Here is a 20114-nt window from a genome sequence, read left to right on the forward strand (position 1 = left end):
ATTGTTACTTATATGAGCAAATGTTTGACTTGTTCTAGAGTGAAGGCAGAACATCAAAAGCGTTCAGGTTTACTTCAACAACTGGAAATACTGGAATGGAAATGGGAGCAGATTTCAATGGACTTCATCACTAAGTTACCCAAAACTCCTAGTGGGTTCGACACTATTTGGGTAAAAGTCGATAGATTGACTAAGTCCGCCCATTTCTTACCAATTAAGGAGAACGATAAGATGGAGAAGCTGACTAGAGTTTATCTTAAGGAAATTGTCAGGTTGCAAATTCTATTATTTCTGACCGTGATAGTAGATTCACTTCACGATTTTGGCAATCTCTACAAAAATCCTTTGGAACACGTCTAGATATGAGTACAGCTTACCATCCACAGACTGATGGTCAGAGTAAGAGAACCATTAGGACTTAAGAAGATATGATCCGAGCCTGTGTAATAGACTTTGGAAATGCGTGGGATACTCATTTACCATTAATTGAGTTTTCCTAAAACAATAGTCATCACACCAGCATCAGGGTTGCACCGTTTGAGGCTCTTTATGGAAGAAAATGTCGTTCCCCACTATGTTGGGAAGAAGTTGGAGATACGCATATGGCCAGAGAACGTACATGCAATACCTTATGTACTGGACCAAAAATAATCCACGAGACAACTGAAAAGATCGTGCAAATTAAGGATCGATTAAAGGTTGCACGTGATCGTCAAAAGAGTTATGCTGACCTAAGACGCAAGCCTTTAGAATTCCAAGTTGGAGATAAATTAATGTTGAAAGTCTCTCCTTTGAAAGGTGTAATTCGATTCGGAAAACGTGGCAAACTATACCCACGATATATAGGACCTTTTGAAATTCTGGCATAAATTGGTTTTGTCGCATACCAACTCAAGTTGCCTCAATAGCTAAGTAATGTATACGATGTTTTTCACGTATCAAATCTCAAAATATCTCTATCCGATGACACTCTTGTTGTACTTCTCGATGAGATACAATTCAATACTAAACTCAAGTTCGTAGAAGAACCTGTCGAGATCATGGATCGTGAAGTCAAACGATTAAAGCAAATTCGTATTCCCATAGTCAAAGTCCGATGGAACTCTTTACGTGGACCTGAATTTACTTGGGAACGTGAACATCAGATGAGAGAAAAATACCCCCAACTATTTGACAAAACCTTATCCACAAGATAAATTTGGGGACGAAATTGTTCTAACTGTTGGGTTTTGAGCATTCTAACACTCCTAAGTGTACATGCAACCCTAAATACCTTGGATCTATGTTTTCTCTATTATACATGCAAATAAGAATATCCAAGGTATCATCCTAATCTATCATACAAAACATGAATATAACAAGATAGAATACATACCTCTTTGATGTAGAAAGTCTTCATGAAGCTTGAGTGCCTAGCCCCAATAGTGTGGAAGCCTCAAATGGAATCACAGTTATCAAAACACTTAGAATAACTTGAGAGAGTTCTACACTTCATGAAATCGGCTAGCCCTCTCTCGAATAATCCTAGTGGCCGATTTTTGTCAAGAATAAGATCATTATATAGTGTTACAATTAGGGTAAATCCTTAATTGTCATGACTTTCCATTTCCTTGGATCCATGGGTTCAAATACACCATGGAGCACCCATGGACCATCCTATGGGTTTTAGCCCAACTTGATTATCCATGGAGCATTAGCCCACTATATAAGTATGGATGATTTACACAATCAACCCATATATTTAATTAGTCTTCTTTTGATCACTTAATTAATCCTAGATTAATTCTTGATCAATACTAATTAAACAATCTTATTATTCTTATTATTAATATACTAGAACTTATAATATATTAATAACCATAAGTGTCTTATTTCTCTTATTATAGTCTATCTAAGTGCATGAAGGTTTGCAACCCAAATGGACCATGCCGGGTCGGGTCAAGTCTTACCAATTATAGTTATGGACTTAGACATTAATCCAACAGTCTCCCACTTGGATAAGTCTAAAACTATTATTGTGTATGACTTCAGGAACCAACCGACAATCGTAGCTCTCAAAAGCTTCTGTCGAACTCTGACCTTGTAGATGAACTCTGATCTTGTCAATGACTTGTCCATTAGATAAGGGATCATATAATCCTCTGTTCTCATGATATCAGCCGGACAAATACATGGAACAACGTCGTACTTATTGTCCAGCAGTTTGTTTCCCGATTTTCGATTTGTTTGACAAAGAACTTAATCGAACACATCAATTCAGTTCTGACCGGCCGGTACATAGGTCACAACAAAATCATCGAGGGGCCCAGATATCGCTTCTATTTCTAGAAGGAACAGATAAACTTCGACTCATATGCTTGTTCTACTACTTGTTGAATTGTACACAAAGGCACGTTTTATAACATCAAGTTACTGATGCGTTTACGTGCAATCAATGCACAACCAACTCATAGGTAACAACTCATATCTCTAGGTTTGAAGATTTATATGATATTATCGTCTCACGATCACTCGAGATAAATTCCATGAAGTGATACAAGTGAGCGTGGGTTTATTCCAATACTCATAACTTATGAGTACTCATGAATGTTGTAGCAACCATTGCCATGACTAAACTCATTTAGCCATCTACAAACCCGATTCATGACAGTCTTGATTCATACCTACTTCCAACATATGAACGACTGTGGAGTGTTTAAATAACTTAGTCATCCGGAAAGAATAACCTAGCTATTTTGGAAGTCAAAACATGCAAAGTGAAATACAATAATAATCGAATCTAATATGGTCTCAGAACCCTTTTGAATATAAATAAAACCACTTTTTATTTATCACCATATTGATTACACATTATTCAATGTTTCAAATAATCAACTTAAGACTTGAATAAAAACAACAGTCGTCCCATGCTCCTAGCATGTACACTTTGTTTTTCTAAACAATAGTTATGCCATACCCCAAGTATGCACACTATGTTTGTCTATGATCCTTACATTGTGATGTAGATCAATTGAACATGATTCCAATGATACTCATTTCACAATCCCAAATCCTTATTGTAAATGCAAGAATTCCAAATTTATGTCATTTACTGAAATCTGTTAGATTCTAAACTTATATGCATTGATCCTCTTGTAATGATTATGCACAAAGTCAGAAAGACTTGACAACAACCATTACAGAGCATTCCAAAGGAGATCAGCTCCTTGGGAACATCCTTTTTGCATTAAGTTTCCTAATCTTACATAGATTGAATCACTTCCACCTATGGAGACATTTCCATAGTCCTATTTGACTATCACTTCCGAACAAGAGTTACCTCTTTTCAGAAAATGTCGATATGGTCCTACCAAAATTAACACTAGACTTCCAAATGTCCCTGAGCAACCAATCTTTGGCGAACCTCAGATTGTCCTCGACAATTGCTTAATCACTTTAGTCATATCCAGTTCTAGACTTTTCCCTTCTAAATGCCTTAAGCATTTGGAAAATTTAGAAAGGATGAATATTATAGCACATGAAATCGATCCTATATCCGAAGCATATGGGATACTATTCATGATGTTTGACATAAAGACATGACACTAGACCAGTCTTTTGCTACAATATTTTTTATTTGCCATGTTTTCAAAATTTAACTATGAAGAGGGATGCCGTAATCATAATCGAATTTTGAAAATGCAATATATATAGAATTTCTTCAAGTTGAACCATTCCAACACAAAATTCACATATATTCTTGACTAAAGATGATTAAAATCTCAATCTAAGCTTTAGAATTGACATGAAGTATAATTTCCTCTCCCTTAATTATAGCAAAACAACTTTTCAACCCCTGCAACTTCACGGATTGAAACTTTGTTTTCTATAATTAACATTGCTAGCTTGCAATACTAATCATAATAGTCATGCTCCCACTAACATGATGATTATCAGCATAACACTTATGCTCCCACTAGCTCTGACACATTTCCAGAAATCTGTTGGACTTCTGAAATTTAGATTCATACACCCTTTCTTAGATAGCTCACATGTGTGTCTAAACAATTTTCAGAACTATGAAAAGGGATGCCGTAATCATAGTCTCAATTGCTTAGGCATTTGCCATTTCTCACAAGTCCATGTTAGTGTGCCGGTTAACCACACGCGCTCCACTAATGACTTTTGAAAATGCAAATGACACAATTGATATCTACTTAAAATCTATTTAGTGAAAGCATTTCCTCACCATCATTTTCATGAATCGGAGATAAACCTTATGACACTTAGATTTAATAGTGTATGAGTTCCTATCCATGCGAATTTGTCAAAACCATAATCACAAGATAAGGTTAGTGACAAATTCAGCCCTACATGGATTAAACTTATTCAATCTTAGTTTCTTGTCACCTTGGTAACACAAGGCCCACCAATGCTTCCAAGTTGAACTCTGATAACTCACATGTAAATTCAACTTATTTGAAGTAGGTACAGAAATAAGAATTATGTCAACACGATAGGTTGAAAACCTTAAGTCGTGTGCTAGTGATAAATTACAGGTTTTACTCTTGATTAAATCATGAAACTCTTTCAGGATCTTTAAGGCTCCCACTGTCCCCTTGACATATAAGTTTTCCTAGTCAAGAACCATTCCTTGATAAAACAAATATTCAAGGGATAGTGCGGATTCTTATCAAGACTAACACTTCACACAATTGGTCTTAGTTGGTCTTTGTCTCATCCAAGACATCACAACTTACCAATCTCAAATGTACAAGAGTAGAAAACATTTTACTCTTACATTTGATAAGTGTTTTAAACCTTCTTTAAGACATGTCACTCAAATTACAATCTTGGAGTATGACTCCAAGACTTGTATTGGAACGAAGTATGATTCATCTTCTTGATTTAACCATTTCAACAATTTCAAGATCCCTTCTTCTTAGTCATAAGAATGCACTAAGACTTTCTTAGAGAACAAATTTTGATATGGTTTCTTAATCATTAAGATGATCACAAAGCTGATACTAAAGTACTCTCCTGTCCTTTCAGATTTGAGAAACTTTTATCTTTCTGCCTAATTTGATTCTTCTTATTCGTTTTCCAATGTTACAAAATTATACTTAACCTTATAAGTATAATCATATTTACTAATCTTTAGTAAATCATGACAAATCAATCTTTGTGGTGGACCTTGACCAGCGCACACCCAGTGTACCTAATTCCTTAGTCCTTCAATTGACTCACATATACATGTGATCAAAGAATTAGTCTTAATTTTTCAAAGATGAAAATTCTCATTCATCATACAATACAACTTGTACGATTCCAAGTTTCTGTCCAATTGAAACTTGGGTGATGAAAAACTTTCTTCATTTGGTAAATTCAGACACTACCACAAATGAAAGAATCAAATCCACTTTCCAATATTGCTATTACTGGAAACATATAAGCAACAATTTTCCACCGATGCCATTGTAAGGATATTTTTAAAATAAATAAAATTAAAACCTTTTTTTTCTTTTATTTTAAAACTTTGCGGAAAAACTTATCCTTACAATCCACATGAAAACCTTGTTGTTATCTATTCACAAGCAATATATTATAACTCTTAAGCAACAGCTCAAAATTCTGATTACCGAACCATGCGATCGAAACCCATCTTCGCAATCAGAATCAGCATATACTTACTTTAAGCTTCCTATCTTTTCTTTGATTCTTAAAAGACATCAGCATGTGACCCATTCACATTATGTAATAAGAATCTCCAAATAGGAACTTAACAGAGTTATACAGTGTATTTTACCCGAAGCAGAGTCAAACCTCTTGACTTGATCAACCTTATGACCTTTCAGGTAAATAGGGCAGCTTCGCAACCAATGCCCCTTTCTTTGGCAATATAAACATATGGAGACCCTTTGATAATGGCACATGAGACTATTTCAGACTTAGCCTTTCTCTTTACCATTTGGTCAACCGAGTTGACTATGGCTGATCCCTTTCCATTGGGAAGAGAAATGCTTTTCTAGATATCCAATGCTACCATTGCCAATGTCCATTTAAGGTTTGGGAAGTTGATCTTCTAACAAAATTTGCTTTACTAGTGTTCCAAATCATTGCTGATTCCACAGCACAAAACAAATAGATAAGATCATTAAGGCTCGTGTCATAGTCTGTCTCATAGTAGTCCCAAAGTGACCCGCTATGTTACTAAGAAAGTGATTGAACATCCAACTTTCACGAGACTTTGACACCCAACTCTCCCGTCTTGTCAATATGTGACTACATCTCCAAGATGTGACCACACCAAGACCTTAACTTGCCAATAGGGCTTGAGTGACTTTAAACTTTTCAAGAACTTGTGGGTGAGGGAGAATAATTGGAGGAGATAAAGGAAGTGAAGCATGATGTTGAGGAACATCATCTTCAAGAGATTTGGGAAGATCATAAATGTCTAAACCAGACATGTTTTGGGAGATATTCAAGATAGTTGATTTAAAGTCCTTAATATGACACCCAATATGAAATATTAAGGATAGGACCCAACAAACTATTTTATAACTTAGAAGAGGGATGCCGTAATCCAAGCTATAAAATATTTGAAGGTAGGCGAATGACGATTCACCAATTTCCAGCATGAAAAACGAAATAATTTATTAGGTTTTAATTGGATTTGAAATTCCTAGATCTTTTGAGATTCATTGAACTTTTCAATGGCATGTTTCAATCTCGAGTGTGCCCTCTCAAATTTTGTGACTGGGATGCCGAGGATCACAAAACAAGGTGTGAATAACCATACCAATTCACTTGGTATCCTTAATATTATCACCTAATCAATGTGCCGGTTAACCACACACGCTCCATTGATCTATGACAAACATTAAGTCACCCTTCATGGTCCTTACTAGTCCAAGTTAGTGTGCCGGTTAACCACACACGCTCCATTGATCTATGACAAACATTAAGTCACCCTTCGTGGTCCTTACTAGTCCAAGTTAGTGTGCCGGTTAACCACACACGCTCCACCAACGACTTGGTAAGGTACAAAGTGTGAATTCCATGGGTTAGCACCAAATTCACATTTTTCCTAAAGTAACTAAGATTGGGAATTATTAAGATTTTAGTTACTTTAGTATTTATCATTAATACTTTTAATGAAGGGAGAATTTAAAGTCATTGTCCTACCCGTTCGGCTAACGACCCTCCACCAGTCAAGCAAGCGGTGGGTGAGAGTAGACACCCATTAAGTCGCCATTTTATAGGCAACAACCTTATACCCACCTTATAGACCGGCTTCGTGAATGAGGCCTACTAACGGTAAAACGACTTGTTCTTATACATATATATAATAATTAACCATTAATGTTATAAATAGTATAAGTGTTGAATTTTAACTTTTTTTTTTTAAAATTCTAAGGGCTAACTTGGAATTAAAGTATTCATAAGTGAAAACTTTTCAAATTCCAAAACTTGAGGGCAAGTTTTGAAACTATTCAAAACTAATTAATTCCATAACTTATGTGTTTAAAGTAGTTTTAATCCAAAAAACTCTTCAAGTTCCATAACTTATGGAAGACTTTAAACTAATAAAAGAATTAATCTTTTCTTTATTTTTATAATTTATGGAATTAATTAAGGTTACACTTTATTTATTTATTTATTTATTAATGAAGTGACTCTTGAATTTCCATAACTTGAGGACAAGTTATGGAGTCATAAAAAAAAAAAATTCAATGACACAAGACTCTTCATTTTGTAACCATTACCAACTTTTATGAGTTTTATGAGTCCTTAATGTGACTCTTCATGTAACTTGAGGACAAGTTACACAAACACATTTTGTACTCAACTCTTAGATTAAAATGGATTGAAAACAACTATTTCAATTAACTTTTCTATTAATCTAAGCAACTCATAAGAACAAGATAATTCATATCAAACTTCTTCATGTAATTAGTCTAAACCTTAAACTAATACAAAACATGAATCTATTGACAATTATCTTTGAAAATGGATTAGCATGAACATTACCACATTAAAAAACAAGTTTATAAGTTCAAAAACAACGTAGGGTAATGTTCCTAGTCCATTTCTAGCCAAAACAGTCGAGTTTATGCTGTCTGGGGGTCCAACTCGTCGAGTGCACGAACCAACTCGGCGAGTTGGATGCATTTTGCCTTGGACTCGGCGAGCCCATTCATGGACTCGGCGAGTCTGCTGGGCAGACAGCATCAAAACTCGATTTTCCAGCTTCTTTTGCAAGTATAACAAGAAAACAAGCCTAGGCTCTGATACCACTGTTGGGTTTTGAGCATTCTAACACTCCTAAGTGTACATGCAACCCTAAATACCTTGGATCTATGTTTTCTCTATTATACATGCAAATAAGAATATCCAAGGTATCATCCTAATCTATCATACAAAACATGAATATAACAAGATAGAATACATACCTCTTTGATGTAGAAAGTCTTCATGAAGCTTGAGTGCCTAGCCCCAATAGTGTGGAAGCCTCAAATGGAATCACAGTTATCAAAACACTTAGAATAACTTGAGAGAGTTCTACACTTCATGAAATCGGCTAGCCCTCTCTCGAATAATCCTAGTGGCCGATTTTTGTCAAGAATAAGATCATTATATAGTGTTACAATTAGGGTAAATCCTTAATTGTCATGACTTTCCATTTCCTTGGATCCATGGGTTCAAATACACCATGGAGCACCCATGGACCATCCTATGGGTTTTAGCCCAACTTGATTATCCATGGAGCATTAGCCCACTATATAAGTATGGATGATTTACACAATCAACCCATATATTTAATTAGTCTTCTTTTGATCACTTAATTAATCCTAGATTAATTCTTGATCAATACTAATTAAACAATCTTATTATTCTTATTATTAATATACTAGAACTTATAATATATTAATAACCATAAGTGTCTTATTTCTCTTATTATAGTCTATCTAAGTGCATGAAGGTTTGCAACCCAAATGGACCATGCCGGGTCGGGTCAAGTCTTACCAATTATAGTTATGGACTTAGACATTAATCCAACACTAACACGGGGAGAATGTAACACTAGTCAAAATAGGTCAATAGACACTCACATGTGATTATGCCAATCATGTAATGTGACTATGTTAAACTAGTAATGTGGTAAGAGTGTTATGTAGTTCATGATAAATTCTAATCCAAATATGAATCTTCTTTATGATACAACTCAAAGAATACGTCCATACAATTTAATAAATATAGAGAACGTCTGAATCTGACTTCGCATGAAGAAGTTATGATAAACCGAACACCATAAATCTCTATAATAAGATGAATTTAAAAAAGACTTAGAATTAGATATTTAGGTCTAAAAGAGAGTTGTATTACTCTTAAATACCTACGCGTGCATATAAAGAACGTCAAAAACGGAGTTCGTATGTGAAAGTTACGACCTTCCGAAGATTCAGCTGTCAAAATCCCTAATCTTACTGAGCTCACGACGTGAGCACAGGACTCACGACATGAGAATTCATTTATCGATATCTCGAATTCTAGAGAGTGTCCGACGAGGCTACGAGGGAATCAGATTCAAACTTACGACGTGAGCAAAGGTATCTCACGACGTGAGGACTCACATGGCCACCTTCCGAAGCTAGGGACGCAAATGGCAAGTCTACGGGATGAACATGCAAGACTCACGACGTGAGCCTTATGAAACTCACGACGTGAGTTTCTAAAATCCCTACTATAAATAGCAGGTCTGACTTTAGCCATTCTTACACCTAAACTTCTTCTCTTTCTCTCCTTTGTTGAGGCCATTTTGCATCCCGAGCCCCGACGATCTCGTACGTTGACTGTTTCTGCTTAGATAACATAAAATCACGCTACTAGGGTGGGTTTCACGTCCCCATTTTCTAATATTTCAGGGGAAAACGTATGCTAGATATTATATATATATGTTATTATTATGTCTATATGATAGTATATAGCTATGATAATCGGGATATGATTGTTCTAAATATAATATTTTGAATACATATAACTATTATCAACTTATCAGTATGTTAATTTACTAATGTAGATCTTGAGTTATACTTAGGATTCTATATATATGTGGTGCACGATATAATACCGAAGTTATATTCGAAATTCTATATGTTAAGTTATAAAGTATGTTGCTATTAATAGTTTTATGTCAAGATAAAATCCGATATGTTATATGTTGTTATTGTTAGTTTTATGTCAAGATAAAACTGGATATGTTATATGTTGTTATTGTTAGTTTTATGTCAAGATAAAACTGGATATGATATATGTTGTTATTGATAGTTTAATGTCAAGATAAAACTAGAAACGTTATATGTTGCTATTATTGGTTTTAGGTCAAGATAAAACCTGGTTTTACTTCAAGATATAGCGGTTATACTGCCTCAATATTATGAAGTTAGAAGTAATGTTTAAAAGCATAGTCTAGTAACTTATGATTTTAGACATGAAGATGCTTTTGTTGTTAGAGCTATAGGAAGCCGTCAAAGTCTACATGAGTAATTGTATTCATCAACTAAGATTGGGGATCTTAGCGGAAATCCTTTGAACTGTAACCGTTAATCCCGTGTGAGCGAGGAAGTCATGTATAATTAGTACACAGGTTGACCACCCCACTTGTGACTGTTAGCTACAGTCAACCAAAAGCAAGTGATGAACTATCCTTTTATTTGTTATTGTTTCGGCGTCGATGAAGCGTACGGTGTTGTTTCTCATGGTAAATCATGATTGTGTTTGTTTCTCATGGTAAATCATGAGTGTGTTCTATCAGAGGTATTATGTCATAGCAGCGGTTACAGGCTTATGGTAGAAAATTGTTAGAAACATTATACCTTGTCGTATACAAGTATTAATGTTATGTATACGTTTCCCCCTACTTATACCTTATGATTAAGAAATGCTTAGGTATAATACTTAATTGATAAGTATACTATTATACCTAATATACATACTAAATGTTGGAGAGTCAAAATGATACTTTCAAAACTATACTTTTGAATGTGTGAAAATGTATTATTTTATGGAGTCAAAACATGTGGACTCACCAACTTTATGTTCAAGTATGTTTAAAATGCATGTGTTTTCAGGAACTTGAAAAGCTGGTATGTATTCAAACAGGAGAAGTTTTACTATTATCTATATGTTCATTAAGAAGTATGCCATAGTCGGATATTATGTAATAAATACTAGGAAAACAATAATGTAACTTTCAATAATCAATAAAAGTATGTATTTTCTTTAGTATGGTTCAATGTATGTTATATAACTGTGATACGAAAAATGACGTTACACTACCCGGTGTTTCCGCCGACAACCAGGGTGTGACATTTGTCGAGCAGGAGGTGGGGGCCACAAATGTGGCAAGGAGGGGCACTATGCCAAGGACTGCCGTTAGTCCGCCCCTCCAACAGATATGAGGATTTGTTACCATTGTAATCAGGTTGGTCATGTGAAGACCAACTATCCACAGCTCGCCGCCAAGCTGGCATTGGGTTCTGCGCCAACTACTGTGAGGATTGGAGATGGGAGGCCAGTCAAGGTGGAGCCTCCCAAGGCTCAGGGTCGCGCCTTCCAGCTCATGACCGAGGAGGCCAAGGCAGCACCAGATGTGGTTGCTGGTGTGTTTCTTTTCTCTGTCTCAGTTATTGTATTAGTGTTATGCTTATTTATTATACCTGTGGTTAGGTACATTCTTAGTGAATTCTTTGCCCGCTTTGGTATTATTTGACTCGGGGCGAGTCGGTCCTTTGTATCCTAGACCTTCTCTAGAGGGTTCAGTGTGCTGATAGATGATCTTGAGTGTCCGTTGCGAGTTTTGATAGCCAACGAGCACAGGTTTTCTGCTACTTCGGTCTACTAGGGGTGCGAGTTGGAGATTTTCGGGGTGTCTTTCCCAATAGATTTGATTCTTATCCCCATGGGGGATGTATGCATGATTGTAGGGATGGATTGGCATAGTCATTATGGCGCCATGATCGACTGTGAGGAACAGCGGGTGGTGGTTTGAACCCCAAGTGGGGAAGAACTGGTAGTATATGGTAAGGGCACCAGGTCGGGATCAGGGTTTTGTTCGGCGGCCAGGGCTTGATAGTATATTTAACACAAGTGTGCCGGCTATTTGGATAATGTGGTAGATACGCGGGTCAGAGAACAACTCTCAGTTTTAGAGGTTCCTATGATTAGAGAGTTTGTTGCTATGTTTCCGGAGGAGTTACCCGGAGTGCCTCCGGTGAGGCAGGTCAAGTTTAGGATTGATCTAGTGTCAGGTGCAGCTCCTATCGCCAGGCCGTCATACTATTTGGCACCGTCAGAGATGCAGGAGCTGTCATCTTAGTTGTAAGAGCTGCTGGGTAAGCAGTTTGTTCGTCCGAGTATCTCACCATGGGGAGCACCGATCCTTTTCTTCAGGAATAAGGACGATTCTCACAAGATGTGCATTGACTATAGGGTGCTGAACAAGTTAACGGTGAAGAACCGTTATCCACTCCCGAGGATAGACGATCTTTTCGATCAGCTGCAGGGTACATCTTGGCTTTCCAAGATTGATTTGAGATCAGGATACAACCAGGTCAGGGTGAAGGAGGAAGACGTGGAAAAGACTGCATTCCGGACCCGTTATGGTCTGATGAACCAAGTCTGCAGACCGATGCTCGATCACTCGGTCATTGTGTTTATAGATGATATCTTGGTGTATTCCCGAGAGCAGCATGAGGAGCATCTAAGGGAGCTGTTGGAGGTTCTGCGACGAGAACGGCTTTATGCCATGTTCTCGAAGTGTGAGTTTTGGTTGCGAGAGGTTCAGTTCCTCGGACATCTCGTTAACCAGGATGGGATTTTGGTAGATCCGGCCAAGGTGGAGGCGGTTACGCAGTGGGAGACTCCGAGATCTCGCTCAGACACCAGGAGTTTCTTGGGTTTAGCAGGGTATTATCGGAGATTCATTCATGATATCTCCAAGGTTGTTGTACCCCTCACTCGTCTAACGAGGAAGGGAGTGGATTTCCGGTGGGGCCCTGAGCAGCAAAGGGCATTTGAGACCCTCCGGCAGCGGTTATGCGAGGCGCTAGTGTTGACACTCCAAGAGGGAGTGGATGATTTTGTGGTATATTGTGATGCGTCCATCATAGGATTTCCTGGTTTATTGTTGAGAGGTGCTTGACCTGTAGGATGGTCAAGCCCAAGCACTAGAGGTCCCGTGGTATGTTGCAGCCCCTGGAGATTCCCATGTGGAAATGGGAACGGATCACGATGGATTTCATCACGAAGTTGCCAAAGACGACAAAGGGTTTCGATGATATATGGGTCATCGTGGATCGATTGCCCTAGAGCGCCCATTTCCTAGATATATGGGAGAGGTCGTCGGTGGAGAAGTTGGCCGACCTATACGTCCATGAGATTGTCTCTTGCCACGGGGTTCCAGTTTCCATAGTTTCCAATCGGAATGTTCGATTTACTTCCCGTTTTTGGCTAAAGTTCCACGAGGAACTAGGTACGAGGCTGCATTTCAGTACAGCGTTCCATCCGCAGACTGATGGGCAGAGCAAGCGAACCATTCAGACCCTCAAATATAAGTTGAGGGCGTGCGTCATTCATTTCGGTGGGAGTTGGGATTCGCACCTACCGCTTGTAGAGTTTTCCTACAACAACAACTATCATTACAGTATTAGCGCTATGCCTTTCGAGCTGTTGTATGGGTAGAAGTGTAGGACCCCAGTCTGCTGGGGCGAGATTGGGCACAAGGTGAAGGGTCGGATAGAGGTAGTTCTACAAACTACCGAGATGATACACCTTATTAGACAATGACTGCAGACCGCTCAGAGTTGGCAGAAAAGTTATGCCGACCGACGTCGATTTGAGCTGGAATTTTAGGTGGGTGACATGCTTCTCCTGAAGGTCTCACCCTGGAAGGGAGTGATCCGCTTCAAGAAGAGGGGAAAATTGGGTCCCCATTACATCGGGCCGTTCAGGATTGTTTCCACGGTTGGCAAGGTGGCTTACAGACTAGAGCTTCCGAAGGAGCTCAACCGGATCCACAACACATTCTAGGTTTCGCAATTGCGAAAATGCGTTATTGACCAGGAGGTAGTGGTAGCATTGGATGACATTTTGAGCGATGAGCGCCTGAACTACGTGGAGAGGCCTGTGGCTATCTTGGAAAGGAAGAGGAAGATTATGTGGAACAAGGAAATACCTTTTCTAAAGGTACAGTGGGAACATCGGAGGGGATCCGAGTGGACATGGGAGCCGGAATCAGAGATGTGCGATCATTACCCGACATTGTTTATTCCAGCGGACTTCGGGGGCGAATTCTAGTTCAAGTGGGGGAGAGTTGTAACGCCCCAATTCTCAGGTATTGTTTAAAGAAGATTTATGGGGTAAAGCTCTACTCGACGAGTTGGTTGACCTACTCGTGCAGTAGGTGCGGCGATGGGAACGCGTATTAAGTGACCTACTCGACGTGTCCATATTGGGACTCGGCGAGTAAGAGCTGGAAATTGAAACCCTAAACTATCGGGTTTGCACCCTATTTAAGGGAAACTTAGTCTCCCTTGGGCCTCTTTACAGTTCTAGAGAGTCCTTAAAACCCTAATACGTGTGTGTGCCATTGGGTGATTGAAGCTTGAAAAGAGGATTTTGGAGGGGTAAGGCTTACAAGAGACGGATATTGAAGCAAGTGGAGTGTGGGAATCGACTCTTATCTCATTTGCCGTCCTCTGGAGGTAACCAAATCGCCTTTTTCGTTGTGAATCCTTTCTTTTGGTTGAGTTCTATGATTTTTGGTGAAATATTAACTTGAAAGGATGAGCTATGGGCTAGATCTGACGTTGTAACTTCAGATCTGGACCCTCCTTGGATTCTAGAATCATAAAGTTGTTGTATTGGATGTGATTGAGGTCCCTCTTGGACTTGAAACTCTATTAAGAACTTGAAATAAACATTTAGAGCCTTTATAGCCATACATGCACATAAAGTTTGCAACTTTACGTGACATGTATGTCCTAGAAGCTTGGATCTGTGATTTGGAGCCGCTGCATGGCTCAAATCAAGTCTGTATGGAAAGAGGACTGAATGGACATGGTGAGTCGCAAGGTTGACTCGGCGAGTCACATGAAGATGGTCGTGAACTCGATGAGTTGGATGAACAACTCGGCGAGTCCGATGAAGATCACCATAAAACTCGACAAGTTGAAGAACAACTCAGCGAGTCGGATGAGTTTTCCCTAGGATATGTATGTGTGCGTATCCGTCGAGTTGCAAGGAGGGAACTTGAAAGATGGCCTGAAAGTTTGATCGGAAATCGATGGAACTCGACGAGTCACCCGATGACTCGGCGAGTGGGATGTGCTTCAAGGCACTCGGCGAGTAGCCGAGGGTACTCGACGAGTTGGGGTCAACATGGACTGTTGACCTTGACTGAGGACTTTAACTTTGACCAAGGGTTCACTGGTGGGTTATGGAGTACCTTAGAAGGTTAAGGACTTATGGATATATTGTATTATGGTCATAGGTGGTGGAGCCTGTGTCAAGTGATCGGAGAGTTGAAGTTTATCTTCTGAGTCGACATCTGCGAGGTGACTTATCCTCACTATATCGATGGGGTCTACGGCGCAAAGGCCGACCCTTTATGATTTACATCCTGGTTTAGGATGGTTGCTATGCTAGAGACATGTTAGATTGGGATCAGGATAGATAGGATGTTATGCTTTTATGATCCGTAAGGATTGGTATGTAGTGACCTGCTAGGTCAGTACTCTAGTTACGAGAGGATTCTATAGTTGATGATCAGTGTGACAGATATTTTGATGTTTGTATATGCCAGTATGTGATAGTTATGCGCACATGGTTAATTGCTTGTTGGTTGGGTTGAGGCAGTCCTGCTTTGTGCTGAAGGCCAACATACCCTACGAGTGGTCCGGGTAGACTGCAGGCCCACGAGGCGGACCAGTCATGCCGAAGGCTCGGGATAGATTTAGATAGACTGCAGGCCCAATAGAGCGGTCCAGTCAGGCTGATTTCCCTGTATGCACGGTTGTTTGATCGATTATTACTGATAGGGTATTGTCAATGTGGTATTGGTATTTTGGGGGTAGCTCACTAAGCCCTTTGGCTTACAGTTTCCAGTTATTGTTTCAGGTACCTCGGGAGATCATGGCAAGGCAAAGGCGTGACCGTACCTCTCATCATCCTTATGTTATGATTATGGGACACTCTGATGGATATTGATTTGAAAACATTTTGTAAACAATACTATTTGAGTTTTATTTATGACTTAAAAAGTTTGAATTTGGCATGAAATTTATGGATGTTATGATTTTTGTTTAACCTTTTGTTTTAGTTTTGAGTTTTTAGGTTGATTGTTTAGTTTTTTACTTAACAATTTGTTGTGATAGATTGTGATCTGTTGCGATCTTTCGCAAGCCATCACAGTTATTCAAGTTAATACCACCCTATTGTGATCCATTGTGATCCATTGCAATCGATTATAGTACATCGCAAGGTAAAAATTGACAAATTGTTGTTAGAGGGATCAATCAACATTTCCCACTCGTAACGAGAGGGAGCACTTGAAATTTCAAACTCGTAACGAGTGGGAGCACTGGAGTCGATACACCGATAGCAAATGACTGTTTATCGCTCAACATGATTTATGAAATTTGTATCTGAATCATTCAGAAGTTATTGTTCACATTCATAGATTCTCAACCCTTCGTCTTCGTAAGTCTCGCTAAACCATTAAGAGATTCAATGGCGAATTCTCTATTCATCACTCGACATGGATTACGAAATTCGCATATGTCTCGTTCAGAGATTCACAACCCTTCATATTTGCAAGTCTCACTGAACCATTAAGGGCGTGTGACCTATGAGATTTTTGTTATTGGATGGTGATCCATTTTAATTGTTTGTAACATGTCGTATTCCTCCTATTCCCAGATCAGTTGCTTCTCGTTGCGACTAACTACGATCCGTTGCGATCCTTTTCAATCTTCATAACACTATATTTTGTCACAAAACCATTGAAAGTCGTTGAGATCCTCATCAAGTGCTCCAAAAAATCCTATTTAACTACAATCAATCAAAACCAGTTGAAAATGTTCACTCAATTACAAGCAACATCGATCATGACATGCTTTTTTGGGATTCCTATGTGAGTTCATGTTACCTCATGCATTGCAATCTATAAAGAATATTCGTTTTCTCATAATTCAAAATTGAGTTAGTAATGTAACTTTGTTTCTTTTTCTTCCTGAGTTCTAATCCGTTAGATCTCAAAATTTCCAACCCTTTTTCAAAAATGACTAAGATCTTTCATAGAACTTTTATCTCTATTATACGTTCATGAAGTTGTGCCACTTCTTGAATCAGTATGAAATATGAGTGGGTGTTTTTCAATTCTTAAATGAAGCAGCTTGTCATGTTATATCAGAGTTTTGTAATTCCGAGATACCCTTTATAAAAAGTTACATTGGAATTTTTTATTTTTCTAAGACACACACAATGAGTGCGATTTTGAAGAAAATTGGTTTACCGTTCACTTATAAACTTTTCATTGGTTACTTTTTCCTTAATACCATTTGGCATAATTTTCAAAAAAAAAAAATAGGTTTTTCTTCAAAAACCAAACCGACGGTTCACTTCATGTCCAATCACATGTCTTGTCTCGGATTTTTAGCTGACACGTCGGGAGGCTCTTCATAGCCTTTTCTATTAATGTAAAGCCGTTTTTGTTTTGGGTGTCATCATTGCACTCTTCAACCCGAGCCGAAACATCCCCATATATAAGCATTTTTGAATCCTACCATTATCACTTTACACATTTATCTATATTCTTCTCCGTTCTTTATATTCTTTGAGCATTCATCAATGGCTTTAAACATTTCCCAAACCTCTTCTAAGATCAAAACTTCCCAAGGATCTACATCATCGTCTTCGATGGAACCCATTGTAAGAGATTCTACACAACCTTTTTAACTCAATCCATATGATTATGATGAATCCATTTGAGTAATCTTTGAGAGTATGAAGTTCGATGAAGGTGTTCTTCAAAGAAAAACCTATGAAGATCTCTAAGTTCCGATTTCTAAATATGTTTTTCATCATGATATAGGTGAAGAATTTTAAGCATTCTAACACTCATAAGGTGTACATGCAACCCTAGAAACCTTGGATCTATGTTTACTATGATACATGCAATTTGCTTTTCCAAGGTTCTTATCCTAATTAACATGGCATGGGGAAGTAATAAAACATAATAAGATAGTAGAGTTACATACCTTTTAGTAGAGGTTGATTTCTTGGAGTTTGTGAGCCTAGCACCAATAATGTGGATGCCTTAAATGGAAGTCAAAAATCACCACAACCTTGGAAACTTGAGAGAATAGTTTCACTCTTCTTGAAATCGGCCCTCTTACTTCTTCTCACACAAAAAACTAGTTTGATGTCAACTGCCAAAGTCTCCTTTATATAGTGTGGTGGATTAGGGTTACATCCATGTAAACCCTAATACCCATGACTTTTTATTTCCATGAGATCCATGGGTTGAAGCTCCATGGACTATCCATGGCCTTACCATGTAAGCCTAGCCCATTATAAATAAGCATTAGCCCACACTATATAAATACAAGAGTCAATACTAATTAAGTAATATGATTTCTTATTAATATATTAGAACTTATAATATATTAATAAATCATAACTTATACTATTCTCAAAAGATTATCTATATAAATTGTTCATGTGAGGTGCAACCCAAATGGACCATGCCGGGTCGGGACACCTTATCCAACAGTCTCCTACTTGCATAAGTCTAATAACTATAGTTGCAATTATCACTTCAGGAACCGACCGACAATCGTAGCTCTTAAAACTTTGGTTAACTATGAAGTGCCATTTTAGATAAGAGATCATATAATCCTCTGTTTTAGATATCAGCCCGACAAATACATGGAACAATGTATTACTTATTGTCTAGAAGTTTGTTTCTCGATTTCCGATTTGTTTGACATAGAACTTAATTGAACACATGAACTTAGTTCTGACGGGGCCCGGTACATGGGTCAACACAAAATCATCGAGGGGCCCAGATGTCACTTCTAATCCAAGAAGGAACAGATAAAATTCGACTCATATGCTTTTTCTACTACTTGTTGAATTATACACAAAGGCATGTTTTATAACATCGAGTTACTAATTCGTTCTTGTATAATTACTGTATAACCAACTCATAGGCAACAAGTCATATCTCTAGTTTTGAAGACTTATATGATAATACCGTCACAAGATCACCCGAGATAAATTCCATGAAGTGATACCAGTGAGCGTAGGTTGAATACAATACTCAGAACTTATGAGCACTCATGAGTGTGGTAGCAACACTTTGCAATGTCAATCTTGATTCATATCAACTTCCGACATATGACCGACTGTGGAGAATTTGAATAATATGATATACCATAACATAATTATTCTGGAAGTCAAAACATGCAAAATGAAATAATAGGTAATGATTGACAAAAGATAGCAACACCTTACTCATAAATAAACATAACTTTTACTCATCATCAAATGTTAATTAGCACTTTAGACATTTGAAAGCTATCTAATTACTAAAACTAATATCATCCTTCAACCCTATGAGCCTCGCATGCTAGAGATGCTTAACCCTGTCCAGTCCTTTCGTGAGGGGATCCGTCGGGTTCTCATCTGATGATACCCTCTTTTTCACGAGGAATCCTTCTTCTATTCGGTGTCTGATAAAAAGATATTTTTTGTCAATGCGTCTGGATCTTCCATGATCTCTTGGTTCCTTGGCTAACGCAACAGCACTATTGCGGTCACAAAAAATATCCATAGGCTCCTTTTGATGGGTTTTGGTCATAAGAGCATCCTATGTGCTCATACAAACCCTAATGCTTGGATCTAGGTTTCACTATTGTACATGCAATTCATGCAAGACTATAAACCTTAGAACTAACATATGTTAATCAATATAACATATAATTAAGGTATAGATCATACCTTGATTGTTATTTAGCAATAACAATCTCAAATCCTCCTTGTAATGACTTTAGAAAGCTTAGAGTTACAAA

This window comes from Lactuca serriola, chromosome 3 (genome assembly GCF_051521515.1).
Source record: "Lactuca serriola cultivar US96UC23 chromosome 3, Lser_US96UC23_V15, whole genome shotgun sequence".
In the NCBI taxonomy this organism is placed as follows: Eukaryota; Viridiplantae; Streptophyta; class Magnoliopsida; order Asterales; family Asteraceae; genus Lactuca; species Lactuca serriola.